At 37.0% G+C, this 18328-nt stretch overlaps 1 protein-coding gene across 3 annotated transcripts in view; it reads left to right on the top strand.

Annotated features, from left to right (window-relative positions):
* Kcnmb2 (potassium calcium-activated channel subfamily M regulatory beta subunit 2) overlaps positions 1-18328 on the top strand; it is a 311318-nt gene that overhangs the window by 231603 nt on the left and 61387 nt on the right. The window lies entirely within an intron of this gene.

Here is an 18328-nt window from a genome sequence, read left to right on the forward strand (position 1 = left end):
ATCCTAGTATACTAAACTTGGCTGACCATGAGCTGGAAATTAGAAATCAAGATTTCTGAAGTGATGCTAGTACTGAGGATGATACAACTTGTGGTACAATCATGGAAAAATGGCTGAGGTGGTGAGAGATTAGATCATGTCTTTTGATCTTTAGCATTTTCCTGTAAGAGCATGCTGCCAAACAGCACTGTGGAGTTGTGGAAAAAATATTCGATGTGGAAGTAGAAGCTCATGGATCATGTTATACTTCTGCCATGTACTAGTGGTATGACTTAGAAGTCTAGTGTCTCAGTCTAGTTATCTGAAAAAAATGGGAATTATAAGAGCTAAGTCAATAGTCACAAGATTATAGTCATTTTCAGGTAGAGTGATATACATATATATATATATATATATATATTTAATTCTTTCTAAAGCAGGAAACAAAATGTAAGCTATAAAATGTAATGGTTGTTTATAGGTAAGGAAATCCAGGCTCAGGAAAACTAAGTGATCAAGGTTAGATAGCAAATGAAGGACCCAGAATTAAATGACAGTCTAATACTCTTTCCATCACACATTTGTCATTTTGCTAAATGCAAAATCTCCTATTTGTTAAAAACAAATGACTTTGCATATTCTGATATTTGTGCAAATTAACTGACTGCAACAAGGAACATGGTGCCATACTGAATTATAAACTGATTTTTTAATGAATTATCACAAGAGACAGGCATCCTTAATGCCCTACCATTACAACATACTACTTTCTTGGGTCAAAGAAAGAGGATTAGGACAACTAATTATTTTGAGCATTTTGCCTAGTCCAAATCCTCTTAAGACTTGTATGAGAGCAATCCACATTATGAACACTAGGAGTTTTTGTTTGCATTGCCTAGAGAGACATGCATATATTGAAACTAAACTTTACCAGAAATATAAGATATAATCACCCTCCTAGCCCAGAGCATTGTGTTCACCATAGGAGAAAACAGAAGTAGAAGCAAAGGGTATTTAAATAGTTATTTAGCTCACTCAGATAACTGTACCAAATAAATTGTTATACTTCGTGTGACCTTATGAAAATCAATCAAAGAAAACAATAAAATAAATTTAGAACAGCACAAAAAGTGAATAGCATATTTATCACTTTTCTTTCATGTCTGGAATGAATAATGTAGTATGGGAACTCTGACTAAATTACAATGTGAACACATTTAACCTAAATGGTATCCTACTGCTCACAAATTACAGTTTACTAATCAGGTAATGGTGGTTGTGTCCTCTTGTAAAATAGACACCAAAAAAGAGTCATGCCAGTGTGTAGGTCTAGGGACAAATTATTTTTCCCTAAAGGGCACTGTTGTGCCTGATCTACCCCACATGCACGTCAACGTCCACTACCATTGCCCAACTATGCCTACCCCACTTTTAACATACAGACAATCACAGCCTTGCTTGTTTTACCTGTGTAAAATAAGACTACCTCCCATTTCTTATTGCCCTTTCACATTCTACCTTTTTCCTTATTTTTCTAAAGAGAATCTAAGAGGAGATAAGAAAAGGGCATTTACTTCAGTAAATTGGATTTAACTTGCCTTATACACAGTCCATTTCCTGTTCTCTTCCCACACTCAACCCACCTTCTCAGCAGACACCAGAACCCAGCTTCTTATCAGCTCTGCTAGGATGTGTGTGTGTGTGTGTGTGTGTGTGTGTGTGTGCATGTGTGTGTGTGCGTACACATGCTCATGGGCATGTGTGCGTCTGAAGAAACAAGGTTGAGCTGGTATTTGTTCTGGAATTGCCTGTACAAGGCAATGCTTTTCTTTTAATCACTTACATTTTTAATCATGTCAGAACCCCTCAAAGATTTTAACTCCAGACCTTCTTATTGTGCATCTGGCCCTGAATCCCTTCTCTACTTTCTTCATGTTTAATTAGTGCCTTTTCTCCTACTTCTACTGAGAAGGTGGTGATAATAAAACATGGACTACCCTATATGATGCCAAATAAAAATACAAATGCTTTCAAGAGTATTAGGCTACTGGTATTATTTTCCTATTCCAAGTACTGTGTTTTAGAGTCTACCTTACTCTATTTCTTTCTACCTTCTCTCCTCTTAATCTAGGATCTTTCTGCTCCAATACACAATCTCTGCAATACACCTAACACTTTTGTACCTGCTCACACCTACCTCTACCTCCACTGCTCTGTACTTGTCAGAATCTTACTGAAATATAGATTCATCTCAAATCACACCTCCTATAAAGGCTTCTCTCACCTCCTCAGAAAAAAAAAGATATCTCCTGTTTTCAAATTCCTATCACAAATAGTTTTCATACATGTAATTCAGTAATTAGCCAAACTCTACCTTGTGAAAATTGCATGATTTATATTGAATTACTGTTTTATTTTCATATTTTGTTATTTAACTTTGCGTGTCCATCAGCCATGTGTCCATAGCTAGATTTTGAGTGTTTTAAGGGAAGACACCACAGCAAATAGCAATATTGCTTACCACAATTTATTGAATATCCTTTTAATTATGTATTTGATTTGATGTGATAAATTTAATGTTAGATAAGATGCCAAATAAAAATATAATTGTTTTTAAAAGAGTACTAGGCTATTGCTATAATTTTTTGAGTAATTTAAGAATCTACAAACCCTAAAACTTCCAAGTGTGAACCTAGATCTTCACCCTAAATAAACATTTACATGTGTGGCCACCAGAATGACCAAGACAACAATAAATCGCTGCTTACCATGGTGAAAAATTAGAAACAATCTGAAACTGGCTTTCAAGGTATCTGGTGGGTTGTCCTCTAGGGGACATTGGAAAGTGTCTGGACATATTTTTGATGGTCAAAATTAGTGTTAATCTTATCTATCTCATGTATAGAAGTCAGAGATGAAGCTAAACATTCTACAATATCCAGGACAAGCCTCCAAAACAAAGAATTATCTGGTTTAAAATGCCAATAGTGCTGAGATTGAGGGACACTGATCTAAATATTCATCAGCAGACAAACCAGTAATTGTAGTATATCCATCCAAAAATAGCATTAATATGAATGAAGCAATATATATCAAAATAGTAGATCTTTAAAAATAGCATTTAATGAAACCAGAATGTGATAAAATAATATACTCAATAGATGAAATGTATGTACATATATTATATACAAAAAGGTATGTTATGTATGGAAAATTAACAGAGAAAATGTACATCAAGTTCATGATTTTAAGATATTTCAAGGGTGGTATGGAGAATAATGGACCTAGAGAAAATAACATTGTAGATGTCAACTTTTCATTTTTTTATATTTACAAAAGCAATCAATATTCCCTAAAGCCTAAATAAACTAGCCCAACTTGTGTCTAGTGTTAGCAAGATGTTGTTACAAAAAAAATACAAATTGAACATTTAAAATGTAATTATATGTGTAAAACTGTTGAAGAAATGCCAAAGGTAGAAATTCACAAAAGAAGCCAGTACCCTACTCATCCTCTTCATCCACCTACAACCATTGCAAGTAGGACTGGAAATCAGGTCTTGTGCTCAGATTTATCATCAGGTGCCCACTATGGCCACTGATCTCCTTCCACCTTGTCTGCATTTTCATCCACAAAGTCTCTTTCAAGACCAAACTAACAATTACCTCCAACAGTGGAGCGTTATATGCAGGTCTGTTCCTCTTCCTCTCTGAGGTAGGGTACTCCTTGTCCATACACACACACTCCCTGTTGAGCCATTCCATTGTCCATTGGACAGGACTTTCATCGAGACACTTTCTCCTTTGTTCTTGCCACTTGCAACTCCATGGGCTGCACTGGTCTGATATTCAGACTGACTCTCCCTTAATCTCTTTTCCAGAAATGATATCTTTCCCCACTATCAACTGCATATAATTAAACATGCAAGCATACACTGCGGATTCCCCCAAAACAGTTTATTCAGAGGCACTTTCAGCAACAATTTATTGAGCCTTCCTCTTTTTCTGGTCCTCAGACCTTAATGTTTGAGCCATCTGCTGTCCCACTATTGCAGTAGCATCTCCTCTAAGCTCTTTTCTCCAACCTCTGCACTGCTTCAGTTACTGAGGTCCTACCTGTTCTTACTTTTCCTTCTCCATGGACCCCATATATCTGAGCTCATCACATTCATCCAAGCTCAGAATCTGTGCCACCTTAGCTTCTGTCTTGCAAACTACAGCACCCTCAAGAATTTTAAAGCCAAAAAAAAAATCATCAGAGCAGTTTGGAGACTACATATTACACTCTCAATGGTGATCTTAAATCATAAAAATGGTTTTGGGAAAATGTATATTCAGTATGTTTTTGTTTTCTGTTATATATATTTTAGGAAGTGAAACAACAACATTTTCTTGGCTGGCAGAAAATAGAATGAAATGCACTGCAGGAGGTATGGATTTTCAAAGGTCAAGACGCTGTCAGGATACCTGTTTTGCTGTTTAACTTCTCTAAAGGAGCTCTGTTTTTTCTAGGGAGAGGCAATAGCATTTCCTTTTAAGCAGCAGATCTGCATTTTCTCCTTATAGTTCCTACTGACCCCTGTCTTAATTTTCCTCACATAAACTGTAAGAGTAATCACAGCCACATACATGTCTCACAGAGCACATGAATCACTGAGCCAACTTGGAGTTCCTTATTTTTATGCATTGCTTTTATTTTTGCATGAGAGAAACTGAAAGATAAGGATTTCAGTGATGCTCTGATATGGAGCAACAACATGACAGTGACATGCACTGTTACCCAAAGAGGCTGTCTAATATTCAAGCAAAACAAACCCAGCAGACACCATCTAGTCTGGTTACATTTACAATATCATGAACATCCAGCTGACTGGCAAGACACTTCAGGTTTCCAAATGTGCCACTTGCAGCTCAAGACACCTCCTGTTTTCCACATGTGCCTTCATTAACCTTATCAATTTAGCTTTCTACTTCTGTTGTGCACTGTCCCTCATTTACCTCGAATTCATTAGAACAATTTGATATTTGGTCATTTCTTTCCCATTAAAGTATATGTGATGTAAATGCATTTTCCAGTTCACAGAGTACTAAAAGCTTGCACTGCTTAATAAAAGTGCATTCTATTGTGGCTTGTGGTTTGTTCTATGACTAGTTCTTGTACCAGGACAGGAGAAAAGAGAAAGAAGAGCAAGCACCCTTTTGCTGTGGTGGGATAAATATGGACTCTGACCCAACAGAAGACACTGAGAGGTGGTACAGTTTGTGTAAACCTGAAGTTCAGCATGGGGAGAAATAATAACTCCTGCAGAAAGGTGACAAATCCTGTCAGTGGAGTCTCCACAAGGTAGAAAGGACATTAGAACTACAAATCCACATTGTGTCTTAATAATCCAGACCAGACGACATTTTGAAATGTAAATTGTTGTGGGCAGTAGTCACCCTATAGTTACCCTATTGTACTAAGAAACACTAGAATTTATCCTTCCTGTCTCAATGTATTTTGCTAACTATTTTTAAAATATAAATGGGATGAGCTGTTTCTGAAGTTCATTTGGAAGAAAAAATGGTGAAGAATAGTCAAGAATATTTGGTGAGAAGAAAACGCAATGATGGGCTGGTTTCCCATATATTAACACGTGTCCTAAAGGGTTAGTAATCCAAATTGTGTTGATGTCAGAATAAGCAAATTATATAAATTAACCAGAATATAATTAGAAACAGATCCATTTACTACAGAGGAATTAAGTCTCTGATTAAGTTAAATTTTAACAGATAAATATCTGTCCCTAACTCAGTGCATTATACAAATTATGCCTTCATTAGGACAACTTGAGCATGTCAAGGAGTACCAATAGGATACTAGAACAGTAGCCAAAACTTGGATCATCTTAAGTAAATCCATATCATTACATGAATATGGGTACAGTTGTGTCTTCGTAGTTATTTATGAATAATAACCCTAGTTATAGATAGGGCTTGGTCCCCAGGAAAGTACTGAAGGATCAAACTCTGAGCTCTGGGAGAGGGTATGACAACAATAAAGTCAGGGTCCAAATGCTCAGATAAGATGAGAAGTTAATATTTAGGTTACATCTCTGCAGTAATTGGGGACAGCGATCAAGGCAGACACCTAATTTTAATGATGCAAATGCAAGTGTGAAAAATATCACATTACCTTGATAATTTGAGCACCAAAATGTTGATGAGTAGGGGCTGCCTCAGGTCTACAATGGTCAGAAGGTCAGGAGCAAGTGTGGTGTTGTGCAGAGTCCAAGAAGAGACAATACTTAGGACAGTTTTCATTTAATTACTTATCTTTACTTCACAAACATCATAAGTTTTTGGTAAAATGTTTGAGACAGATTGGCTATTATTTTTAGCAACATAGAAAAAAACCAAACTGCTATAAAACTATTCTCAGTAAAAAAAAAAAAAAAAAAGCTCCCAAAGTCAAATCCGATACAATTTTTGAAAGTGCTGTGGAAGGCTGCCAAGCACTCTGATAGTGTCCGTACTCATTTCACTATCACCAAAATTTACATAAGACATTACAGCTAGACACTTTACATGCATTATCTCCTTTAATGACAGTCACCAGGAAAGGAGTTTTATTAGCTCCAGCTGACGGAAGAGGCAGTCTCCCAGGAAAGATACTTCTCACTATTGCTAAATGTGAGAGTTGGAACCCAGATCTGTGAGACTCTGGGCCTTTCTGGCTTGTCAACACCAGGATTACTCCTTGAGTATGTGCAGAGAGATACTGGAGGCACAGGATAGGTAGATATTCTTGGGAAAAACCACTGCCTGAAATTCATGTTATGTTTTTAAAGAGCATAAATATCATTAAATTAGGTTTATCTCTTTACCCCATAACAGAAAATCATAGTATTATTCTTAGAAGCATCCTTTTCTAATTTTTATTTTTATTAGTGTATGTTTGCAGTACATAATGATTACATTCACTGTGGCAAGTTGGTGCAGGTACATAACATATCAGAACTCTTCTTTCCATCCCCTTCCTTCTCCTTCCCTCCCTCTCCTGGTCCCCTCCCTTTTTGTCATTGGCTGTCTTTTACTTTGCTCTTTAATTTATTTATATTTTGGGTTTTCATATAAAAGGAACCATGTGATATTGATATCACATGGTTCCTTTTATATGACTTATCTCACTTAATAATACGGTCTCAACAATCCACAGTGTGGGAAAAAATTTTTACCAGCTGCTCCTTATACAAAGGACTATTATCTAGAATATATAAAGAACTTATAAAGAATCAGACCTCCCAAATTTAAAGACCCAATCTGAAAATGGGCATCTGAAATGAAGAGACATTTCTCAGACAAAGAAGTAGAAATAGCAATTAAACATATGAAAAAAATGTTCAACATCACTGGTCATTCAAGAGATGCAAATGAAAACAACGGTGAGATTCCACCTCACCCCAGAAAGAATGGCTGCTATCAAGAAATCAACCAATAACAAATGCTGGCAGGGCTGTGGGGAAAAAGGAACCCTGCTCCACTGCTGGTGGGAGTGTAGACTGGTGCAACCACTGTGGAAATCAGTATGGAGATTCCTCAAAGAACTAGGACTGGAAGTCCCATTTGACCCAGCTATTCCCCTGCTGGGTATCTTCCCCAAAGAATTTAAAAAATCATATCAATGCGATATATGTGCACCCATGTTTATAGCAGCACAGTTTATAATAGCTAAAACTTGGAAACAGCCCAAGTGCCCATCAGCTGGAGACTGGATAAAGGAGATGTGTTTTTGTAAATAAAATGGAGTACTATTCAGCCATAAAGAATGAAAAAGTAGAGACATTTATAGCTAAATGTATGTACATTGAGGTGATACTCAAGTGAAATAAATAAGACATACATGTGTAAATACCTAATAGTTTCACTGGTGTGACAAAGTGAAAGTGTAAATAAGGAGTGTAAAAGGTATAACAGATAATGTGAAATAGGAAGAAAAGGGGCAAAGGGGAAGGGGAAGTGGGAGGGGTAGGGAAAAGGAAAGAAGGGAATGGAATTAATATGAGAAAATGAAAACAAAGTCTTTGTAAATAGGGAGGGGAGGAGGGTTTGAAGGGAGGGCAGGGGAAGGGGGAAAGAAAGAAACAAGAACCAAGACATATCATGTAAAAGTATAAATTCCCAACGATGAATGTCACCATATTGTATACCTAAAATGTACCAATAAACTTAATGAATTTTTTAAAAAGAAAGAAAGGAGGAAAAAAAATATTATGGTCTCAAGGCACATCTATTTTCCTACAAATGACTCCAGTTTATCTTTCTTTATGGCAGATTAGTACTCCATTGTACATAAATGCCACATTTTCTTTATTTATTCATCTGTTGATGGATCTAAAGGCCACTTTCTATAGACTTAGTTATTATAAGTAGTGAATTCTCCTTCTAGGTGTCTTCCTGAAAGTGTTAAAGACATCATAATACATTGACACATGCACAACTATGTTTATAAAATCATTGTTGACTCTTTTTTTCTCACTCATTCTATGACTCTCAGCAAATCCTGTCAACCCTCTCTTCAACACAGAGTCAGCGTCTCCACTGCTACCTTACTGCCCATCTTGCCCACCATCTCTTGCCTTGACTACATCTACAACCTCAAAATAGGACTCTCTGCTTCAGCCTTGCCCTCTACCATCTATTCTTGACACATGAGCCAGAGCGACTCCATAAAATCTGCATCTGATCATGTCCCTCTATGTTTGGTTCCTTGCAATGGTTCTCATTTCGCCCTGAGCAGAAGTCCTGACCATTGCCTAGTCCTTCAGGGACTTGACTTCCTGCCAGCTCTCTAACTCACCTCCACTACTTCCGTGTGACTCACTTGGCATCAGCTGCATTAGCCTCTTGCTGTTACTCCAGAACAGTAAGTAATGATCACCTCAGTCTTTAGACTTGCTATTCTCCTGCCTTGAATGTGAAACCCTTTACTTCTTTATCTCAGAGAGAAATCCTGTACCTACTTCCCTGCGGCTAAATCCTTCACTTCCTTTGGGTCCCCACCAAAATGCCAATTAATTACTTAGGCCACTGACATAAATTACCAACCCCCTCCTTTCACAACACCCTCTTACCCTGAGAAACCTTCTCCATGGCTCTTCTCCCCAACTGGCATGATAAATTTACAATTCTTATTTAGTTTCTGTATCTCTATATCCTCACTTTAATGTATTAGATAGAGCCATATGAAGTTGCTATTTATGTCAGTCAAAATGGTCATGCTTATAATTTCATGTTGTTTAGTAGCTTTATAAAGATCTGCCTTATTAAATTTCTATATGCAAATAATAGTGCTTTGCATATAATAGGTGCTCAATAAATACTTGTTAAAATAACTTATTTGAGGGGCTGGGGATTTAGTTCAGTGGTGCTGTCACCTGCCTTGCAAGCAGAAGGTCCTGAGTTCGATCCCCAGTACAAAAAAATAAACAACTTATTTGAGGCAAGTCTTTAAGAACTACAGCATATAAGGATGAGTGGGGTCCTTGTCTAACTGATGGTAATTTTCTATCTCTGCTGAGTTTGGACCTCAGTTTCCACATCTTCCACATTGGAGAATTACTCTGACCTGAACTCCCTTTGTGGTTTCTTTGGAAACCACAAAGCCAGCAGTGTTCACATTTACCTTGATCACTTCAAAGATGTCAGATCTCTAAGGTCTGATAACAGTTTCAGAAAGAGAAGGAATCTGTGATGTTGGACCCTGAAGCCTGATAAGGGCCAAAGCATCTTAAGGTCCCACACACATTGCTTCAGGTCATCCAGATGTGGCTGCTGTTTTCTGAGTAGGAAAAGAAAAAAGAAAACAAGCCCTGCAGTCCTCCCTTTCTTCTTCCTTTGCTCCAACCCCAGAAAGCCTTCATTCCTAACCTTAATACGTACTAAATGTACTTTATTTCCCATTTTCTAATCTCTTACTGCTTTCTCATGGACAATATGATCTATATGTATTTGCATAAAAGATTATTTCTTTGTAGCAGTAAATGCTCAATAATTTCCAGTTTGATTTTCCCCCTTTTAGAATCTGAGTCCAGGAAAATAATTAGGATTTACCCCTTTTGTTCAGTCAAATGTACTTTTAACAGAAGGAGGCACTTATTACTCAGGATGTGATCACTATTGGAATGTTGTGAGACAACTGTGCATGTCTTGAAAATTACAAAATATGCATGTTTATTGCTCCTTCCTCCCCACTCTTTCCACTCACTCAGATTTCAGATCAGTGTTCTTTGCTGGGACTCTAGAATTTCACCAAGGACATCCTTCCAAAGCTTTATGATACCTCATTTTCTCTTGCTGAAATACTTGCCAAGCTGCATGAGGCTTTTCTCCACTCACCAGTTTTCATTTACAGACAGAAAGCTATTACATCGCCCTTCAGCCACACACAGAATGTTCACTGTGCTCTTATTCAAAATATTAACTCAAAGTTATTTCCGTGCAGAGTTTTCTGCTCCTTAGTGTCTTAGCCTGTTCAGGCTGCTATAACAAAATGCCACAGACTAGGTAATTTACAGAGAACAGTTGTTTTCACACAGTACTGGAGGCTGGCAAGTCCAAGATCAAAGTGATGGCACTTTCTCACATATGGTACCAGACAGAAGCCCCCCAAAGACCAAAAAGCTGTGTTAACTCCATTTTATAAAGGCCTTAGCCCTATTCATGAGAGTTCTACCCTTATCACTTAATCACCCTCAAAGTCCCCATCTCACCATATGATTTGGGGGGGGGGAACATCCAGATTATATAAGTTATGCACCTAGCTTTCATTTCTACACCTTCTTCAGACTGAGCCTTAAGATACAGGTGTAAGAAACCAGGAAGTGCAGGACAGGAAATTTATTTATAAACCATGTTCCATGTTCTAGATTTCTGTTCCATATATTGTTTCTATCTCTTCTGGTCTTAAGGAATATGTTAAATCTAGGGCAAGTAAGAAAAGGCTCATAGTTCAGGAATCCAATGATCTAAGGCATGAGCTCTGTGCAGAAAGGAGCTCTGCTCCACTGTGAAGGATGGAGTCTTCTGCCTCCATTTAGATTCCAGGAGAGACATGGGCCTTTCACTCCAGACCTGTGCACCTGGAGCCGGGGAAGGCACTGAGGGACCCAGCTCTGGACTACAATGGAGACAAAAGTGGCAGGCTCTCTAGGAAGTTCGTCTAAGTACAGGATCTTCCTTGTCCATTCAAAATTGAAATGCCATCACCATCCTTCCTATCCCTATTGCCATTGACAATATGTCAAAATGAGCACAGGAGAGATGAGCTCAAAACTAAACCAACAGCTTGCATGTCATTTATAAAACTAGTATAATTCTAAAAGTAAACTGTGTTCCTTCTATCTAGCTTCTCAGTATTTGTCTTGTGCCTTTGATCTGAGTTCTGCCTAGAAGATCCTCTGTAAGGCAGCAAAAGAGTTCAACTTCCAGAGCCTATGAGTCCTCTAGAACCAGCTTCACACTAATGTGGGTATGGAACTATCAGAGCCAGGCTCACTTTTCTTTATGCCATGTGATATTCACAGGCTGATTCTTGAAGTGCATCCCAGTTTAGAAACATATCATAGCCTTTGACTTTCTGGAGTAAGAACAAACATACAGTTCACTCAAAAACTGCCAACAGTTGACCAATTAATGTTTGTTGCCAATTCACTGAGTACATAGTTGTGTCTAAGACTTCCCATATTCCTGATACTGTCTGAAAATAGGGAAATAATCCTTCACATCTTGTGTGGCATATGATACCCACTCTATTTTATAACAAATGTTATATAAATGAATGCATTAGTAAGTGAAAAGCCCACAAAAACTGTTTAAATTATTTAAATGACTTTAAAAGAGGATATTAATTAATACAAGAAATGGCTTACACATTATATTCTAGCAGAAGCTTTTTTTTTTTGGTACCAGGCATCAAACTCAGGATCTTGTGCTTGTGAGGTAGGTGCAGCACCACTGAGCTAAACCACCAGCCCTACATATTATATTCTAGATGAAAAACATTTAACTATCATTTTTACACTATTAAATTCTTAAAATAGAATGTTTTTTCCTTGAAAGATAATCACCCACCATCATCAGACATGATGAAAAACATGTCCTCTTTGTACTAAATGACCACTCTTCTAAAATATTTGGTGAACATTTTGATATAATGAATATGGCTCCTGTCAAACATGTTTTTCCCTATGTAAATACAAACTCATTTGTAGTTGACAAGGCGATAAAGAAAATTAGAGTCATCTTGCTTGAGTTTTCTCAAGGGAAAAGACATTCAGAACAGCATAGAGACTTTGTCCTCTGAGATTCCCAAGAACAAAAGCCAAACTATCATGCTATCTTGACCTAGAGGAAGACCACCATCCATCAGACTGATTTAAAGCTACTGTTCTTCATTTCACTGCTAATCTTCAACTCATCTATTATTGATGCTTCTCTCCATGGTTTTATCTTACCCCATTCATTCTCACCCCCTATAATTTCTGCTAAAGTTCTTCCATTTGTAAGTCAGTATCTACAACCTTGACCCTTTTTCAGAGTTCCTGTATGTGTCTATGGCCTTCTGTACTTTCCTAGATGCTTCCTTCATTGTTTTCTTTATCCTTCCCATACACTTCCCACACACTCCTTCCACCCAAGCCCTGTTCCAAAGCATCTTTTCATTTTACTATGTTCTCCATGTTGGTTAGTGATGCTGCCATCCACACAGTTCTTAACAAGAAACCTGGAAATCATTATTAATTCTCTTCATTGTCTGCATTCTCTTTAATCCATCCATCACCATGTCCTGATCCTACACCATCCAAATATGGCCTAGCTCTTCATTCTTTTTCATCCTATCCCCTTCTGATCTTGTTTGGATTACTGCCATCACCACCTAGTTCCCTGTTTATAGTTTCATTCTTATCTAATTTAACCTTCACACTGCCTTCAGAGTAATATTTCTTATATGTATATATGATCATATGCTTTAGTTTCTTGTTTTAAAATGTGACACTTCTACAACATAAAATATAATTAGTGATACATACCTGTAATCCCAGCTACTTGCTGAAGCAGAAAGATTGTTTGAGCCCCAGAATTCAAAGCCAGCCTGGGCAATATTCCAAGGCTGTATCTCAATAAAATAAAAATAAAAAGATCAAAGAATAAAAATTTAAAATAATAATAATGTGCAATCAATCTTCTGCAAGTTAAAACCTAGGACATCTGCATGGACTTTTGCAAAACAAGTATGAAATTTCAGGATCTGACTCTTGAAATCCAGTTATAAGTATTTTGTGGCAATTGAATTTATTCAAATATGTACAACACAATTAAATAGTAAATGTTATCATTTCCATGATATGACAGGAGCAATAGTAAGCATGGAGCATGGGCTGAGGAGGTAACCAGAATAAAAAGAGAATTGAAATCATATCATGTGGAGAATAGTTGAGAAACATGCAGTTTACAGTGAAAAAGAGTTGCAAATGTGTTACAGCTGTTCTTAGACATCTGAGAAACAATCCAGAGTGTAGAACCAGGAACAGTCATGGAGCTCTGGGAAGGCAGATTCCAGCTCAAATCGTGGAAATGCTTTCCATCAAGTACAATGACTAACAATGGCGGTCTCCAGAGAAAGCAAGTTCCCCCACCACTACAAAATTAAATCAATAGCTGGATAACACCTCATTCAGGATAGTCCAAAGGGATTGAAGCAACAGATGCAGGGAATAACAATGGAGTCTCTTGAGTCTCATGGTACAAAGGGCTTAATATGTCACTTATCAGCAAATAGATATTTATAGTAACTGATTAATTTTGTTAAAATCTATAAAATATAAATATTCACCAGCTTAGGTTAACTTGTCATCTCATTTCCCTAAAGAAACTTTATTATCCAATGATGAGTAGATTCTAAGTTTGAGGTATACTACATTATCTGAAATAATTCCCTGGCTTCAGGATTCACAGTGGACTAGGAAAAATCTAGCCAAATGCCCTCAAGTGGCAGCTATCCCTGGCTATTGCAGGTGCATTTCCTTTTGTTTCTTATAGAACTTCCTTGAAAAAGAAAATGATCATTTTCCTCCTCTACAATTTGCTAGCAGTGTTTTTTTTTTCCATTCATTAGCATGTTTTGAAAGCAATATGGGAAAGGGAGGTGAGAGGAGCTTTATTTTGATCTCAAATATCAGTTTACATATGGTGAGAAAGATTAGAAACAAAGAAATGGGGTCATCTTTTGACCTTAACATACTGAAGCTTTGAGATAAATCCATTTAAAAAAAAAAGAGTTACTCGGTTGAATTCCTACTATGTGGCAATGATTCCATTTTAAAAATAAAGAAACAATAAGCGTAAGGCAGGCTTAATTGGCAATTCAAAGCCAAATGATCAATAAATGAGAAAGCAGAGAGTGAAACCCATATCAGTCTACCAACCAAAAGTATTTCCCTTTTGTGTTACAGCTGTTCTAAAATATCTAACACACGCACACACACACACACCACAATCAGTATCAATGGAATGCACTTGCCTTCAAGATCACTTCTCTGTGTCCAGCCCCTTTCTCACTTGTTCCAAACTCAACTCCCTGCCTCTCAGAGCCATCCCTTAAAAACAAGGGAAGTCAATGTGTCATTCTCTATGATCTGGAACCACTTTCTCCCCCAGGGAACACACCAGACTGAATCTGAATATAGTCCTTGATGTTAGAGTTTGTATCTGCACTTCATGCTTTGACCTGAATTTGTCCACCAGCTCTGGACTAGCCTCCCTTGTAGCCCTAGCACCCTCAAACCCAACTCCTGGGACCTGACACCGGATACTCCCTCATCTTCTCCACAAGAGGAGTATTCTAATTTGGTCATTCAATCATCAATTTTCAGTGGGAGTATCAAGACACACTATGCTATGATTGGTTATGGATGCACAACATTAAAGCTGCTGCATAACCGGAAGCCTTTCCAGATCAGGAAAAATGATGGAAGGGAATGCAAAAAAAAAAAAAAGTGTCATGAAGGAGAAAAGAATAAGAATCAAAGCTTTAAAAATGAATCTCTTCCTATAACAGCACTTAAGGAACAAAAAGAACATACAATGGAGCCGGGGATTTAGCTCAGCAGTGTACCTGCCTTGCAAATGCAGGGTCCTGAGTTCGATCCCCTCTACCCCCGCCCAAAAAAAAGAACATACAATGACAAATCCCACTGCCTCCAAATATCAATCTCCCAGACTTAGTTTTCACAGCTGCTCACACCTCCTGCTACTTAACATGGACCCTCCATTTCAAATGGCTCCAACATCCCAAACAACTCCCCACAAAATGCCCACACCAATGAACCTATTCAACGGCCCACCCAGAATTCTTCCTAATATTCTTCCTCCTTGGCACCAATTTCCACTTCTTCCGGGAATCCTTCCCTAAAGTTTACATTTATGATTTCCTTCTTGAAGTCAAGCACTGTAAAATTGTTCTTAGGTTTACCTACCAAAAATAGGAATTCATTGATGGATATAAGTAAAGAAGTAAACTGACTGGATGTATACTTTAGAAAAAGTAGTCTTAGAAGAAATGTATTGGGATAGATGAAGATTAAAACAGGAGAGAACATGATTTCTTCTCCTTATAGTCTACAAAATGGGATCTAAATTAAGTTCACAGGCTGTAATTAGTCAACCTTTTTTTTTTTTTTGTACCAGGGATTGAACTCAGGACCTTGTACTTACAAGGCAGGTGGGGGCACCACTGAGCTCAGTCCCCAGCTCCCAGTCACATTTTTTCTATAGATTCCATCTCCATTTTATCTTTGCAACTTATTTGTTAAAGACTCTATACCTGAGGATCTCATTTGCTGATTGCATCCAGTATTTTATAACATGTTCTTCTGTTCTCTTTTCTTTCTGTGAGTTGTTCGTTGGATCTAGGGAATAGATTACATTCAGGTTGGGATTTTTTTGGAATGACTAACTCATCACTGATATTGTGGGGTTTTTTCTCTTTTTTGATAGTAACAATATCTGATAACAAAGGTCTAGGTACATTAACTCATCTAGAGTTGCAAAATGATGTTACTTTAATTTTATTATCCCATCATCATTAACAAGTGAAAGTCTTCAATAAAGATAAAATACTTAATCAACTATTTAGTTTCCTGGTAATTTTGTTAATATAAAAAAGTAAGATAAATGATGAATTCTTTCCCTGTGTTTACCAATCTCAACGTAATATGTTGGTTGCTTAGCATCTTCTAATGGTGACCAGTTTATTAAATAACATTCTGAAATCAGAAGTGAAATATATTTGCTGTCTTTCCATCCATTTTAGTGTTGTCCTGATCCATACTCTGACTGTTCCATCTTCCAATTGGCCCCACATCCTTTTGAAACAATCCTGATAGTTCCTAGAAAAGCCTCACTATCTAGTATGATTCCTTGTGCATATTCCCTGTCCTAGATCTCCAACCAGCCTTTTCTCTAAAGAATCTTCTTTCCTTATAGGGATAAGACTGGCATCCTCTCCAGCAATCTTGTTTTCAATTACCTTTTTGTGTTTTAAATGGTTTAATTCATATATGATAACTGTACACATTTATGGAGTGTATTGTAATAATTTGACACATATATAATGTGTAATGATCAATCCAAGGTAACTATTATTTCCATCTCCTCAAATCTTTATTATTTCTTTGTGCTGAGAAACTTTGAACTCCTTTGTTCTAGTTTTTTATAAAGTATATAATAATTTTTGGTAAACTACAGTTACTCAGTGCCCATTACCTCATTGTACTCAACACAACTGAATCAAAACATCCTGCTAAAAGGCAGGCTAACCAGTCAGGAGGTGATTGTAGTAATTGAGAAGATGTGGCATGATGGGCTTTAGAGTCAAACTGAACTGAGTTTGAATCCTAGATCTGCCACTTTAAAAATTGCATGATTTGGGGCAAATTACTTAATCTAACCCTTAGTAAAACTTCATCCATGAAATGGGTAATAACACACACTTGATAGGGTTATTACTGTAATGCATACAAAATACAGGCCCCATTTCATGCCAAATACTCAATAAATTAAAATACTAGTTATTTTATATTTAATTATTTTTGCTAAAATTTATATAGTTGCAGAAGGCAGATTCCCAAACAGTCTAAAATAGTAGTCACTAGTCCACATGACTATTGAGCACTTCAGATGCAGTTAATCTACATGGCAATATGTTATACATTTAAACTATGCACTGAACTTCAAAGTCTTGGTTTTTCAAAAATGTGTTATATCATTAATAATTTTTATTATATGTTGAAATGATAACATTTGGAGCATAATATTATTAGAATTACTAGAATCTTTTCTGTTTCTTTATACTCTTTCTTTTTTTATTAATTTTATTGGTATATTTTAGGTATACAATATAATGACATTCATCATTGGAAATTTGCACCTTTACATAGTCTCTCGTGGTTCTTATTTTTTCCCCATTCCGCTGCCCTCCCATCAACCCCTCCACCTTTCCCTATTTACAAAGAATTTGTTTCCATTTTTTCCTTTTCTCATAATTTTTCTTTTCCCTTCTTTGTTTTCCCCTTCCTCTCCCACTTCGCCTCCCCGCTTGGACCTTTTCTTCCTATTTCAAATTATCAATTATTCATATTAATCATTTTAATCCTTATTTACACTTTCAGTTTCTCACACTAGAGAAACTCTGGTATTTACACATATATCCTATTTATTTCACTTAAGAGTATGGCCTCAATATGCATCCATTTAGCTATAAATGTCTCTAGTTTCTCATTCTTTCTGGCTGAGTAGTACTCCAATTTATAAAAAAAAAATATTCTTTGTCCAGTTTCCAGTTGATGGGCACTTGCTATTACGAACTGTGCCACTATAAACATGGGAGCACATATATTGCTGTGGTATGATTCATTTAATTCTTTGGGGAAGATACCCAGTAGGGGAAGAGCTGGGTCAAATGGGATTTGTAGTCCCAGTTCTTTGAGGCATCTCCATACTGATTTCCACAGTGGCTGAACCAGTCTGCACTCCCGCCAACAATGGAGAAGGGTTCCTTTCTCCCCACACCACTGCCAGCATTTGTTATTGATTGATTTCTTGATAGCAGCCATCCTTTCTGGGGTGAGATGGAATCCTTGTGTTGTTTTCATCTGCATCTCTCTAATGACCAGAGATGTTGAACATTTTTTCATATGTTTATTTGCTGCTTTTACTTCTTTCTCCAAGAAATGTCTGTTCATTTCATATGCCTATTTTTCAATTGGGTCTTTAAATTTGGGGGAGTCTAATTTTTTTGAGTTCTTTATATA

The sequence above is a fragment of the Heterocephalus glaber genome, unplaced genomic scaffold, assembly GCF_053883595.1.
Source record: "Heterocephalus glaber isolate CG9 unplaced genomic scaffold, H.glaber_assembly_v1.0 deba00001504, whole genome shotgun sequence".
Classification (NCBI taxonomy): domain Eukaryota; kingdom Metazoa; phylum Chordata; class Mammalia; order Rodentia; family Bathyergidae; genus Heterocephalus; species Heterocephalus glaber.